General features: G+C 43.0%; 1 pseudogene; it reads left to right on the forward strand.

Moving 5' to 3' along the window:
- LOC119363568 overlaps window positions 1–11633 on the forward strand; it is a 21437-nt pseudogene extending 9804 nt beyond the window's left edge.
- The last annotated feature ends 3728 nt before the right edge of the window (window positions 11634–15361 follow it).

Consider the following 15361-nt stretch of genomic DNA (forward strand, 5'->3'; position numbering starts at 1 on the left):
GCCCGCGTCTGCGCCTGTAGGGCTGCCGCCTCTCGTCCGTGCCTGCACGTCGCCGCCCGGCCTGCGTCTGCAATGCCGCCGTCGCGCCCGTGCCTGCAGCACCGCCGCCCCGCGTCCGCGCCTGCGCGTCGTCCCGCCTGCGTTTGCAGTGCCGCCGTCGCGCCCGCGTCGCCGCCCCGCCTGCGTTTGCGCCGCCCCGTCCTCGCCATGGAGCTCGGGTTCGTGCAGCCCTCCTCGACGGTGTACTATCCATGGGCGTGTGGGAGAAGAGGCGGAGGCTGCGCGGTGTAGTCGAGGGCTCGGGGCTGTCGCGGCCGGGGCAGGGCCGGAGTCAACGGGGGAGAGAGAGGGGAAGAGAGATGTAAGCAGGAAGAACGAGGTGTGGGGCTGACATGTGGGACCCTTGGCCATGTCAGCATGTTGTCTGTGTAGATATGCCACGTGGACCCGACAGGTGGGCCAGCGCTGTCAGTATTCCTATTAGTCACGGCTCACAGCTCGTTTAGTGCGTTTTGTTATTCACTTGCCGCAGAGTTGGTAGTCTTTTGTGATTTTTGGCAAAAGCGGTAGTTTTGCAGTACCCTAGCCACAGATGTGGTGGCTTTCAGCAATTTACTCTCATGGGCTCATGGCTACAGATTTTGTTTGTCCAAAGCATTTTGGTTCACACAATTCTTGAGCTTACTACTAGAGTCTTTATCACATTTGTACTAGATCCAAACTGTGAGCGAGTCAGTAATATGAAGAAGTCTTTCTGGAAAATAATCATGTATCCATAGCGTAGGAGGTTGTGTTACTAAGCAGATCTTTTTGTGTAGTTGGGTTTTATTGTTACCATTTACCAAATGTTGCATCTTCATTTACAGGCGAAATCTTCAGGACAAACTCCTGAAGAATATGAAAAGAAGGGCGATTTGACAGGAGTAAGCTCTCTTCTGTGTATAAATCATTGTTATCCACTGTGTTCTATAATCACATTGACCTTTACTTCGTGACATTTTGAGTAGGCTTCGATTCTTCGGCACTATAATGAAATACTAGTGTCTTGTAATGCTCTTGATTATCATGATTTTATCAACTCATCCATAACGCTTCTCACGAAGTTTCCTGAAGGTAGTTTCATTTCTTATCTCACAATATCACCTGCTTTGATGAGCTGTTGATAAGATATCTGTCTTGCCTATGCAGTATACAAAGAGTGCCAGAACACATGGCAGGCAATAGTAGTTGATGAGTTTCAGGATACCAGTGCTATGCAATATTTTCTTCTGAAGCTTCTAGCTTCTCACAATCATATAACCATAGTTGGTGATGATGATCAGGTATGCAAATTTGGTCCACTTTATCATCCATGAATTTTAGAACTTATGGTTTCTAGATGCCCATTGGTGCTTTCAGCTGCCATACATATACTATTTTTAACTTCTTTTTCTCTTGTATCAGTCCATCTTCAGTTTCAATGGTGCGGATGTTTCTGGCTTTGATTCATTCCGTAGAGACTTTCCAAATCATAAAGAGGTAACTGTGACGTCTCTGGGGGCACTTTCTAACTGTCTTAGGTGTTACATTTTCTTCATGATATCTGTTAAGTAGCTTGCCTTGCCGATGACTGCAGATCAGGTTGAACAAGAACTACCGCTCAACACGGGCAATTGTCGAAGCAGCCACAGCTCTTATTCACAACAACACTAAACGGTGTAATCATAAACTTGCTGAGACAGACAACCCTTCTGGAAGTAAGGTATACTCATAGAAGCCCAACTGAACCTCTTCGTTTGTTCTTCCATCCTGTCAGTTGCTTATTGATTTAATATTACTTAGATCACTGTTAAGGAGTGCCATAGCGAAGATTCACAATGTGCATTTGTCATTGACAAAATCATTGAAACTACATCTAGTTCAGCTGAAGGCCACGACTTTGGTAAAATTGCTGTCCTATATTGAAGACAGGTTGAGAATTTTTGAACCCTGCATTGTAGAAAAGCACATTTGGTCATGCTTGCAGTCTAACTTTCTTGTACACAGATAACTGGCAAAGCATTCCAAGTGTCATTCCGCAACAGGAAAATACCCTTTAATGTTCATGGTGTGGCTTTCTACAGGAAAAAGGTAGTTCAATTTAGTTTAATCTTGAGACACACTGCAAAGTAGCAATTTCTCATTATCTCTCTTTTCTTCTGTGCGGTTAATTCTAAAGTCATTAGTTGCGTAACATTTGGGATCTTGGAAATTTCTTATGGGTTGCAAACGAGCTATTGCTAATTTTTCAATTCCTTTGGAAGGAACCAGTAGGGAAGCACCCTTCTGAGAATATATGTTATAATCATAAGCTATTGTTTGAACTTGATGCTATGAAGCTAACAACATTATTTGTTTTTTATTTACTTATTTTTTTGTAGACATGTGAGTTTTGTCAACGTCAGCCATACATAGACTGTTCGAGAAAGCAATCATGCGAAATCTTTTTTTGTGCATCACCAAATTTTGCATAACTTTGTTCCACTTAATATAAACGAATGACCATATTTTAGTGCACTCATAATTTACTTGGGAATAATAAGTGAACAACCCTGTACGTGCTCTCAGTTGCCTCACGGCTTAAGTGCTTTACCATGCTATTATTCCAGGTTATCAAAGCTATTATGGCAATACTTAGGACCACATTACCTGGTTGTGATGATGGCCCATGGCGTCAGGCCTTAAAGACCCTTTTGCCTGGTGACAAGGAAGAAAAAAAGAAGGTTCAAGTGTTACCAGACTCTTTCTTTTGCGTGTTATACCTTTTTTCATTTTTAAAATTTCCATATATTTGATGATTTGTTGCAATTTTATTTGCAGATTATAGATCATGTGGAAAAGATTTCATTGGCTAGAAAGTGTAGCTTCATATCAGCTGCTACTGACATCTTCAGTGCAAAGGTCTCGGGGACCTTCAAAAGGTTGTTAGATTCTCCCTTTTAACTTGCTGTTCTTAGACACCATAAATTCACCGCAAGTATTGTTATTTCAAGCTAATTGAAGACTGTTTATACCATCTTTTACATGGGCACCATTATTTCATATGTACATTAAATGTATGAGTGTAAGACCGATGTTGCTTGTGCTTTGAGCTATACAACTGCCGCTTATTTATAACAGAATTTTCATTTTGTTCTTAGTTTGGAAACTTTGTTTTGTAATTTTCCTTATCGTTATGCCATGCTCATGAATCTACTAAATGTTGCTTTATTCAGAGTGTCTCATTTTGTTGGCTGCAGGACCCAGATTACTCAAGGGCGTAAGGTTTTATCGACCTTGTATAGCCTATCAAAATTTGTTGAGAGGGTACTGAACAAAATTTTACTCCCCAGTACTGTACATTTCTTCATAACATAGGATACATCTCAGTTTACGATATATCTGCAATGTTCCACATCTTCAAAATTTTCTGTAAAGAAATAGCTGACCTATAAAAACGTAAACATCTATGGAATGAAGATGTGCCATCAATTTCAAGAACTTAGTTCTTTTGCCTGTGTATTTAGTATTTACAGGTAAGAGGATTATAACTTCTGCACATCACCCATAACTTAGTAAACTTGCATCGCGTTCTCCGTTGATAGTCAGCAGTGAACAAACTTGTGCACAACATTATTTATAACTACCCCATGTAGAGTGGACAATTATAACTTCTGCACAGCAGTGGTACACTTCAACTGATCTTGTGGTTAGTTTCTCAAGAGCTACATCCTTTTTTAACTGACTGCTAATGCAGCACCACACTAATCAAGGTCACCTCTAAAACAGTAGCCATCTTCTTAATTACAAATATTAACCCTCATCGTAAGTTCATAAGAGGTAGCAACCACCTTTTTTGGGAAAAAACACAAGTCTATGTATCTGAATGTACTATTTCATGAAAGATATCTTTGTATGTGCTGTGCTCTGATAATGGTCTGATTCTTTTCATAGATACATGTTAACATAGACGAAAGCATCACTCACTAAACCTGCAGCAAAGCCTTACTGATAATTGGTTGTCTTCATTTTTGTGTCTCAGGAACAATCAGTTTCAGCTGTCATTTCTTCTGCAGGAAATATGCTACCTCAGGTTCAGTTACTTGTTACAATTGCATCCAAAAAGATTTACTCTCTGTTTTGGTGTTTTATCACCTTTTTACAAGGTTTTAAATAGCTAGCTATAACCGTTCTATAGCTTTTTGAACCCTAGATGCTATCTGCCAGGCATATTCATTATTTTTTATATTCTAGTGTTAAAATCGATGATTGTTTCACTAGTTTTTTTGGCGACCTTCTGCGAAAACTGCAATTTTAAACCTTGTTTTTAAATATGATCTGGGAGCACTCTGAATAGGAAAGTGCTTTTGAAGCAACAATGTTACTCCATATCAGTGTGAATTTGTACATGCAGTTGGTGCATGACTTTATGTGATCCTATCATCTAATGGAATCGTGAACTGTGTGCTCGCACCTGTTGATCATCTTGAATTCTTCTAGTTTACTGCACAATTCATGGTATGCAATAACTGGGGGTGGGGGTGGGGGGTTAAATTAGGCTCAATTGTAACCTCCTAATCCTGATTCACAAAAAAAAACCCTCCTAATCCAAGCTTATTCATAGGGGGAAACAGCCAGCTGGAACAGTGTCATGTGCTGGTCATTGTAAACATATAACCATAACGTAGGATCTGACATCATTGTTTGCCACGTGTTCTACGATCAGATCTGTTAAGCTTCATGCACTAGCCAATGCAACCAAAAGTCCGAACTTATGGAAAGGGCTAATGCAATCCACATATACTGTAACACCCCCTCTCACGTGTGACGGAGAAGACAAGTCAACACGTGCAACCGGAAGAGAGCGACAGCGCGCGAAACTCACGTATGACTCAAGAGACCTATACGCGGACACAAAGGGGGGCAACAGCAATTTTTAGATAAATTGCGCAAACCAGGACTGGAACTCAAGACCTTAGCTCCGATACCATGTTAAGCTTCATGCACTAACCAACGCAACCAAAAGTCCGAACTTATGGAAAGGGCTAATGCAATCCACATATACTGTAACAAGATCATGCTAATTTCCTGTTGTAAATTAAATCTACAGTAGAAAGCTGTGAAATTGATACATGGTTTGGGCACACGTTACCTTATCACATATATGCTTATTACCAAACTGAGTCTGATTTGGTGGTCTCTAGTCCCTACCATAGTTTTTAAGGCGGTAAGGCGACCTAAGGCGCTGGGGGGGCGCCTTATCGCCTAGGCGACGCCTAAGCGCCTAAGGCGGACGCCTAAGCGCCTAAGGCGGGCATATTTGTAAGGCGCTGGGGGGGCGCCTTATCGCCTAAGCGTCGCCTAAGCGTCCAAGGCGGGACGCCTTAAAAACAATGGTCCCTACTGATCCTATAATATCTACATCAATGCTTTGTGTATATTTCATTCTTTTCATGATGGTTAATTTAATGATTTTCATTTCTTTGGCAGCAATATCTCCTCGAAAAGCGTGCAGTTATTGATAACGATGGTGGTAAATTGTTAAATGAAGACAATGACATCAGATCTGTAAGTTCATACTATTTGATGCTCTTAATGTTCTATGTGTTGATTGTCCTGAGACTTAAATTTTGATGTTGTGCACCGAGATGAAGATCATTTTGAATCATCCTAGCTCTAGCATATATAAGAGCATGCACAAATGGAGATTGAGCAAGATATGCATTTTGTTCCTCATTGAAAATCCCCAAATCAAGTGACGTGCTGCTTTTATTTAAGTCAAAAGCAGCTATTGGTAGACTTGTAACTAATTCTCTGGAAACAAGCTTATTTAAAATAGCTTGTCAACCATCATGGTTGGATAAAGGTTCCATGATCTCAGTGGTAATGAGTCGCCATTACCAAAACTAGGAAATCTGTAATCTGGCCAAGTTTTCCAAAATCCAAACAATTTGATTACTTGAAACTAGATAGCATCTTACTCAAAGTTATGAATATTCAATCTAACAGAGTCTCTCTCTCTCTCTCTCTCTCTCTCTCTCTCAATGAGTTTCTCATCACTATTTTGTGTAACTACAGTATTCCATGAAATTCATTAGGATTCCTTTCATTTTGTTCTTAATTTCTGGGCTAATTAACCGTACCATGATCCCTTGTCACAATGCCTCGACTATTACCAAACCTGTTACTTTGGTTACTTCTAAAGAATTTGCAATCTGGCACTGTTTGATTAATAGGTAAGTGGAAATGCAGTCGGCTAGGGCCCATAGAGGTGGTGATCCTCCCTCATTTAGGCAGTGACATGGTGTTAGGACTGCTGTTGGAGCAAGTTTTGGCCTTTTAGAAACAGGGCAGCTCTTATAGTGTTTTCTTTTCATGTACTCTATCTTGTAAGCCCAGACACGTAAAAAACTAAAAAGTGAGCCTGAGCTCACATAATAATAGTGGAGTAAAGCATTTCAGTTTCTTCTGAGTAAATTCACAGAAAGACATGTTAGAGAACTAGCGGTCTACGTTTAATAGCAATTCTGTGCAAAAGAAAAATCGTGCAAATAAAGCTGCTATTTTCTCCCTTGATCCTTGTCTTCCTGCACAAACATTTGGAAGGGTGTTTTGTTCAATTGCAAACACACATTTGTAGTTTTATAAGGGTGTAGGTAACCCGTTGCCTAAACGCTGCACCCAGAGTCCCATACCCAGCTGCGCTATACCAAGTGTAGATATGCATATAGGTCCATTACCGAAAAAGGCTTTCGCCCCGCTTTATATATAAAGCACCAACCATCAAGCATCCAGTACAAACACATGCCACCGCAACACACGCACACACCCAAGGCAGGATACATAGGCGCTGAGCGCAGCAACACCACCCCTAGCACTACCACCACGAAGAGATGAAGCTACATATGACGAACCATGTGCTCCAACACGGCGCCTTCAGGAAGGGTACGACACCGGAGCGCCGCCACCGCCCGATCCTAGGATTAGAGTTTCCCCTGGAGCCGCATGACGAGCAATGAGAGCCGCGATGATGCCTTCAAGAAGGGAACAATCTTCGCCACCGCCGGTTCGTCCGAAGATAGAACAAGTTTTCACCTCGGCCAACACTCACCGCCACCGAATGCCACACCCCGGCAACCACGCCGCCCACACGACCATGGTGACCGGGCAGCGCCAAGGCACGGGCTTTGCCCAAGAGCACCGTGCTACCACCACCAAGGCCGCCGCCCGGTATCCAAGACCTTGACACCACCTCACACGAGACCCGCCTCAACCCCAACGAAAGAGATGAGCGGAAAGGTCCCACCTTTCGCACCCTTGGGCGACCCCCAGCGTCGAGACTCGATAGGCCGGCCAGAACTGGCATCTGTCGACCCGTCCTGCTGCCCCGAGCGCGAGACGAGCTCGGTCCTGCAACACTGAGAGGGGGACGAGGTCAGTCCTGCTGCACCGTGCGCGAGACGAGCTCGATCCTGCTGCACCGTGAGCGAGACGAGCTCGGTCCTGCAGCACCGGGCGCGAGACGAGCGGTGGACCGCAGCCGGGAGAGGACCAGCCCTTTGATGGGAGTAGCGACCGGACGACGAGGAGATGGGGCGAAGGTCAAGACGGTCCGAACGCAGACGAGCCGACACCGGAGAAGCCGGCCGCTGCCGCAGACAGATCCGTTGAGCCACCGTGCAGCCGCCACGACACCGGGAGGCCACCCGCCGGACCTCCCCACGCCGCCGCCCACGGCCGGAGCAGCGGCCACGCCCGGCCGCTGCCCTACCCGCGTCGCCCAGCGAGCTCCAAGCGCTGGAGCCGCCGGCCACGCACCACTGGTTCCACGCGCTGCCGACTGACCCCCAACGCCAGATCTGCCGGATCCAGCAAGAGATCAGCTGCGCGCACCACACCCCATGCGTCTCCATGCCCTGGCCAGAACCAACCGGTGCCCAGCCACCCCACCGGAGGAGGATGAACCCCAGCTGCAGCACCACCACCTTAGAGGGGCTGCCGGTCACCACTGCAGCCGCCAACCGCCACCACGAGCCGGATCTGGGCAGGGGTTGCCAGATCCGCTGCCAGCACGCCCCTGGGCCTCCAGAACCCCACGAGCTGAGGAGGAGGGGGGAGGAGGAGAGGAAGCGGCGCCGGCAGGTCACCAGGACGCGAGGAGGAGGAGGGCAGCTGGGACAGAGGCAGGCCGGCGCCCGACGCCACCGAGCAGGGGAGGCCGCCCCGAGACGACCGCCACCCGCGCGAGGGAGAGAGCCGCCCCGCTGACGCCTGCGCCACGCGGCCTTTGGCCGGCGACGCCACCGGCGGCGGCGAGGGAGGGGGGACGGGGCGAAGGGACGGGGTGGCGGCGCTAGGGTTCCCTCCCGGGGGCGCCTGCGGGAGCGCCTCTGGAGGGGAGGGGAAAGACCGCACCACGCTTTCGATAACTGTCAGGTTCCCACATAGGTCCATTAGCGTAGGTTGGCCCGTTTTATCTCTTTGTACCTGTACTTAATTCCTTATTTAGTATTTTGATTGTTCGATAGACATATTATATTATTGCTAATGATTTGTCTTAACTCTCATTCCTCATATACAAAGGTGACATTGACATTGTATCAATCTGCAGGTACTTCAGTTTTTAATGGATGATGTGTCTGACTTCTTGTCAACACACTTTTCTAGTTCAGGGGATGCAAACCAGACTGAGGAGAAAGGCTGCACTGCTACACTCAAAGCCTTCATTGATTACATTTCTTTGAGGGAAACAGAAAATTTTCGATCCCGAAAGGAGGAAAATAAGAACTCGATCACATTAACCACTATTCATCAGGTTCTTTCTTTTCTATCTAAATCACAAATAATGTCGTCTGTTGTGGCATTTGGTAGTTGTGTGATACAATTAATGTGATGATCTCCCCTTTCGTTTGCAGTCAAAAGGTTTAGAGTGGGATGTTGTGTTCATCGTGCAGGTATTTTCTGCAATCTTTAGAAAGCGGTTACATAAAACCACAAATACATCTTTCATGGCATGTTAGTCACATACTCGCGTGTATATGGCAAATATCATGCAAGTGCTAACTGAAATGATGTTAGTATTTTTGTAGGAAGTTTAGGCTGTAACCCAACATTTGATTTCTTGATCATAATTTCGAACCTTTCCGCTAAGTTGAGTGCTCTCAAGGCATGCCAAATCCTATCCAATAATTGAGTGCTTGTCGTTACTGTATTGTCATGCGATATGCCAATGTCATCAATCATTAATTGTTGAAACTTTTGCTGGTTTTATGGCGAACAAGAGCAATTTTGTCGAAAGGATATTGGCAACGCCCTAAGATATCAGCTTCGGCATAACACAGAAAGTTTTATTTTCTTGTGAAACTTCCCTCCTTTCATGTTTCTCTTTTCTGTAGACCACTGACGAATCTTAATACCGCGCTTCAATAGTATTTTTCTTGTTTCTGTTTAATATATGCTAATCAGTAATTCTATTAAGTTTTCAAGTCGACATTTTCGTGCTAATCCTTGCATTTGTTCAGGCAAACGATTCAGAGATCCCCTTACTGCATGAGTACAATGGCACTGTGAAAGAAGCTGGATGCACATTGGAGGTTTGTTCAATACCTATTATTTGTTCCTCATATGTTCCTTTGTGTCCATCAACTTGGCTATAATTACAGGAGGAGAGGAGGTTATTCTATGTTGCAATGACACGAGCTCGGAAGAAATTGTACATCTTGCATGTCACAGTTGACTCTCATCGCCAGGTAGCTGATGTTTATCTCCTTATCTTCATACTCCATCTAGCTTTTTTCTGACAAACTATTGGTTTCTAGCTGCTACCACCTTCACGTTTCCTTAGAGAGATTCCAGGTCACCTTCTCGACATACAGGTGAGCAGTAGTGTCAGACCATTTTTGACCTATTTTTATCTCTGCCTGAAGCTAAAATATTAGCTCCATCCCCTATTGATCTGTGTTCAATCATATAATCTGCTAGAGCCACATAAAATCATTATTATTAGTCCTGCTCAGTTATTTCATCGGCAGTCATATTATATAACCCATTCATTATGTCAGTGGAATCATAGCATTATTGTTTCTCTTATTTTGATAACTTGCAGGGTGAGGGGGCTGCAACAAAATATTACGAGCAGCCTTCTGGAGACATTTCATTTGATCACGCTGAAGGAGAGACATCAACTGAAAAACCTATTGTAAATCAGAATGAAACTTCACCTTACCCTGAACTGATGCAGTCATGCCTTGCTAATGATTTCTTGAAGAGGTAAAACATTGTATCTCGATTTTCCGTTTCCTGTTTAGTTTATTTTATTTTTTGTTTCTAATAATAATAGTGAATGCTAGGTTATTTTTTCTGCACAGTTTCTGTAGTATTTTCTATTAGCAAACATACTAATGTATCTGCAACATACTTTGCTATGCTACTGCATATTTGCTTAATTTTCTTTCCTTCTTTGAATTCATTCTTTGTACAGGTTTGAAATTGATGATAGAGCAGTAGTCTCGCATATATTTCATCATTGGGCGAAGAGGCAGGCATTTCAAATTCCAAAGAGACTGCTTGATAAGGTACTGAGTTCTTAAGTACATAAAAAGGTGTCACATCACATGCCAATTGTCGGGAAAGTTATATTTCCTAGAAGCAGTGACGGCATCTGCATATATCATTTTGTTTATTTTTTAGAAGGAAAATATAAGGGAAAACTTTGTTTTTGCCACTCTAGTTTTTGCCAACTTTGCTTATGCCACTCTAGAATTTGACATCTCACTTTTGCCACCCTTAGCTTTTGACAATACATCACAAATGCCATTTCGTGGCAAAAACGATAATTTTTCATTTCACTTTTGCCACTCTTAGCTTTTGACATGTATCACAATTGCCACTCTAATTTTTTTGCTTTTGCCACAGAATGGCAAAAGTGATATATTATCAAAAGCTAAGAGTGGCAAAAGTGAAATGTAAAATTCTAGAGTGGCATAAGCAAAGTTGGCAAAAACTAGAGTGGCAAAAACAAAGTTTTCCCAAAATATAACGCACACGATTAATACGCTGGTGTTCTGGGGGAACTGAATGAAGTTAGTGTTGTCAGGAGGCCGAATTGATGTTATATCTTTTCATATGACAGTTTTGCTATTTGAGAACGGCGACATGCTCATTCTGAACCTTATCATTGGCACTGTTTTTATCCTTTCAGATCAAATTTGTGATTGATGAACGCCTGCGCGGTAAAGGATATAAGCGCAAGGTGACTTCACCCTTCTCTCCTTCCATCTCACAGCTCCATCATCCCGGTCATTATTTTCATGTTGGTTGGATCATCACCTATAGTTGTGCTACATAACTAATCAATGATATTTGCTTTTTACATGCTCTTTTTAACGAGAGCTTTTACCCTGAGAAGTTGACCTGCAAGTTCCCCTCCAGGATGTCTTGTGCAAGCTGAAGTCATTGCTAAGCGACGATGAAGCGCTTGGTTACGCAGAATATGTGAGTTAACTCACTGTTTGGTTTATTAGCAGCAAGCTCTTTGTTTTCTTTGGTAAATTCTTAACTAAATGCTGCGACTCAGGTTATCAAGTGGGAACAAATTCCTATTGATAAGCGAAGCCATTTGATGAGAGAGAGATAGGCAAGTCCTAAATCATCCTCTGTTGCAAACAAGTTGGATTTTCTTTTTATGCAAGCAAGGCTTGTTATGTTAACTTTCACATTGAGAAGATCCTTACTTTGATGGTTCCCTTTCAGGAACATTTCCAGAAGCAGAGGATAGAGAACTCCATGGGTTCCTCGGAGCCTACACCTAAGCAGGTCAGTCAGATACATACACTACCTGCCTTTGGCTATTGTCTAGTTGGTGTACCATGTTGATCTTAAGAAGCGACATCCTCTGTAGATATCCTACCTCCGGAGCCTGGGGTGCACCATAACACCCACGTCTCGTCTCCACGCGTCCAGTCTTATTGAGAAGTATAAATCGCTGTGACCCGTTGAACATCCGACGAGTTGACGTCGCAGAGGAAGCCAATGGATAAACTAACAGGCTCAGAATTTTCAGGTTACTGAGCTGTGATCGGCTAAGGTAAGCTAAGCATTCGTGCAGCCGGCACATCAGGGTAAAATAATGAAAAATATCAATAATAGATGATCGGATAAACTACTCCTAGATGACACAGTACTTGGTAGCTCATGTGCATTATATGTGACGTGCATGAAATATTGTGAATCGATTGTGCACATCGGGGTTATATATACTTAGGGCCTGTTCTGATCCTCTCAGAACTTCCAAAACTCCTCGAAATCAGCTTCAGAAGCTAGCTTCCAACTCCTCCTGGGCTCCTGGCGATCAGCGAAGCGTTCTGCACCTGGTAGCTTCTCCCAGCAATTTGGCCCGCTGAGGAGGCTGCTGGCCTGCTCGGCTACAGTTTGGGCTGGTGGAATCAGCCCTGGTCGGGCCTGCCTCTTTTATTTTAGAGATAAAAGGCCCGGGCTGCAGTAGGCAGAGAACATCTGGGCTTAACTGCTGTAATTTTTTTCCCCATGGGACTTGTTATATTTTGAGCTGAAGTATAGAGAGTTTTCTGTACATTTTTTTTGAATGATCACAAATTATCTCAGTTAAGACAAGTTATATAATTTAGAATAACTAGAAGTTTTGTCATTTGTCATAGAACAAAAGCTTCATTTGCATATAAGTTTGCTAATCAAATTTGGCCACCCATCTAAAGACATGAACATGATTACTTCACGAACTAAGAGCAATGGCGGTAGCTAGTTCATGCCTAAACAAATTCATGTTAAGAGCACTTTCCGCCGATGTTGAAGCATCCGATGCATTTGGAGGAATAACGTATCTCTTGTATCTTTCTGGAATAGTTGGAACATAATCCGGATCCCTCTCACCACACCGAAGAAAGTGGAGATCCTCCTTGTCACGGAGGGGAAGACTTGTAGAGGATCAACCTTTTAGGTGAGATCATAGGATCAACTCAAATATTTCATATTTAGACAATCCAAAAAAATCTGAAAAAAATGTACAACATACCTGTGGGGTATGTCTACAACTTAAAAAAATCAGCTCAAAACTCGATCACAGTTAGAGATTTGAAAAAGACAAATTCGATTATGAATAGTATCAGCTTTGGGATCAATAGTATTTGATACTATTCACATCTGATTTTGTCTTTTTTGTTTCTCTAAGTGTAGTTTGAATTAGGAGTTGAAACTTTTTGAGTTTGTATATCAAACATGGATGTATGTCTCCATTTTTTTAGAATTTTTTTAACATGTTTTGTATCTTCAAAATGATTGATCTCATTGATCTCACCTAAGGACAGATCTTATACAAGTCTTCCCCTTGTCATGGAGGCGGATGTAGTTGTGTAGTGTCATAGTAGCCGCAACAATCATCTTTTGTGTATTGATGAGTAGTTTGGCATCTTAAGCAAGATTTGCCATTTCATCTTTCAGACACCAAAGGTTCTCTCTATGGTATTGCACTTGGAGGAGTGGATCCGGTTGAACTTCTCTACGGGAGTAGTTGGGGGTGCACCTCTTTGGAAGTCGGGGATGTGACATCGTTCTCCTTTGTACAGTGCTAGATAGCCATCCCTATTAGGATAGCCGGCGTCTACGAGGTAATACTTGCCTACACAAAGTAACAAAACATGATTGTGAATTCAAGGTTATGATACATAAGTTGCAATAACAACAAAAATGCATATGAATTGGAGGATATGTGAAAATTAGGGTCTTGAGGCCTAATGTTGTGAGATGACATCTTAACCACACATTCTAGAACCTCATGGAACTTACGGCGGACTGTATCCGCTCCATGTTTGAAACTGCTTTGGGTTCTCCTATTTGATTCACACCCCCAAGGTCCACAAGAACATAGCCACAGACTCATAAGTGGTAACAAAGCATGTTTCTTTGAGGCCATACTCCCCCACGAGTTTGCCATGAAGATCAAAAAACACATTTGCATTCATCCTCAACATTGTGTACGTCTCTCCGGGTGTGCCAATAGTCTCTTGCAACAATCCGAATCCACTCAACCTAGATGTCCTAGGATCGGCCTTCATGACCCAACTTTTACAATACTTCCCAACTATGGATGACACACTCGAACAACGCATGTCCATATCATGTTGATATTGAAAAACCATAATTTTCTTTCTTTCATAGTTTGTCATCATCACTTTCACTATCCGATGACATCTGCATATACATTCTGACCATCGGTCGTTAGTTTTGGATATGGATTATTTTGACGGTAATATGTTTAGGCCGCTGAATAGGGGTATTAAAAAATTTGAAGCCAGATGGCTTAAAGAAGAAACTGTGAGTGAAATTGTCAAGACATCGTGGGAGAAGGCAAAGCTGGCTGGTATTGGCCTGACGCTCACAGACAGGACCCGAGCGGTACACGCCGATCTACATTCCTGGGACCGTGAGATCTTGAAGGGACCAAAACGGAGAATCAATAAATTAAAAAAAGAGTTAGAGAAATTGAAACGTGGCCCTATGAATATAGATTCCCTTTCTAGGCAGAAAGAAATTGTAGTTTTCATTGAGAATCTGTTGGATCAGGAAGAGATTATTTGGTTACAAAGAGGTAGAGCAAATTGGTTGATGCACGGATACCGAAATACTTCCTTCTTCCATAATGAAGCTACTGCTAGGAAAAAGAGAAATAATATCAAAAAACTTCTCGATGATACTGGGGTCTGGCGACAAGATACGGAATTGAAGGATCATAACACAGAATATTTTAAAAAGCTTTTTACCTCAGAGATCGAGCAACCAAATCAGGATCTGTTATCACTAGTAAAGAGGAGAGTATCTACTGAGATGAACAATGCCCTCCTTTCTCCGTATACGACTGATGATGTTCGTAAAGCCTTGTTCGACATTGGGGATTTGAAAGCCCCAGGGCCTGATGGGCTCCATGCTATTTTCTATAAAAGGTTTTGGCCAATGTTAGGAGATGATCTGGTCGAGGAGGTTTTGAAAGCTGTAAACACTTTCACTATCCCATCTGGTTGGAATGATATTGCAATTGTGATGATATCAAAAGTCAGTTCTTCGGAAAAGGTAACCTAGTTTAGACCAATTAGTCTGTGCAATGTGGTGTATAAAATTATTGCAAAAATGATTGCCTCTCGCCTAAAGGTGTTCCTACCAGATATTATTAGCCCAACTCAAAGCGCGTTCGTGCCTGGAAGACTTATTACGGACAACGTATTGGTGGCATACGAATGCTTCCACACCATCAAGAAAAAGAGAGCAGGCAAAGAAGGATTATGTGCGATAAAATTGGATATGCATAAAGCATATGACCGAGTTGAATGGCCTTTTC

Source organism: Triticum dicoccoides, chromosome 2B (genome assembly GCF_002162155.2).
Source record: "Triticum dicoccoides isolate Atlit2015 ecotype Zavitan chromosome 2B, WEW_v2.0, whole genome shotgun sequence".
Lineage (NCBI taxonomy): Eukaryota > Viridiplantae > Streptophyta > Magnoliopsida > Poales > Poaceae > Triticum > Triticum dicoccoides.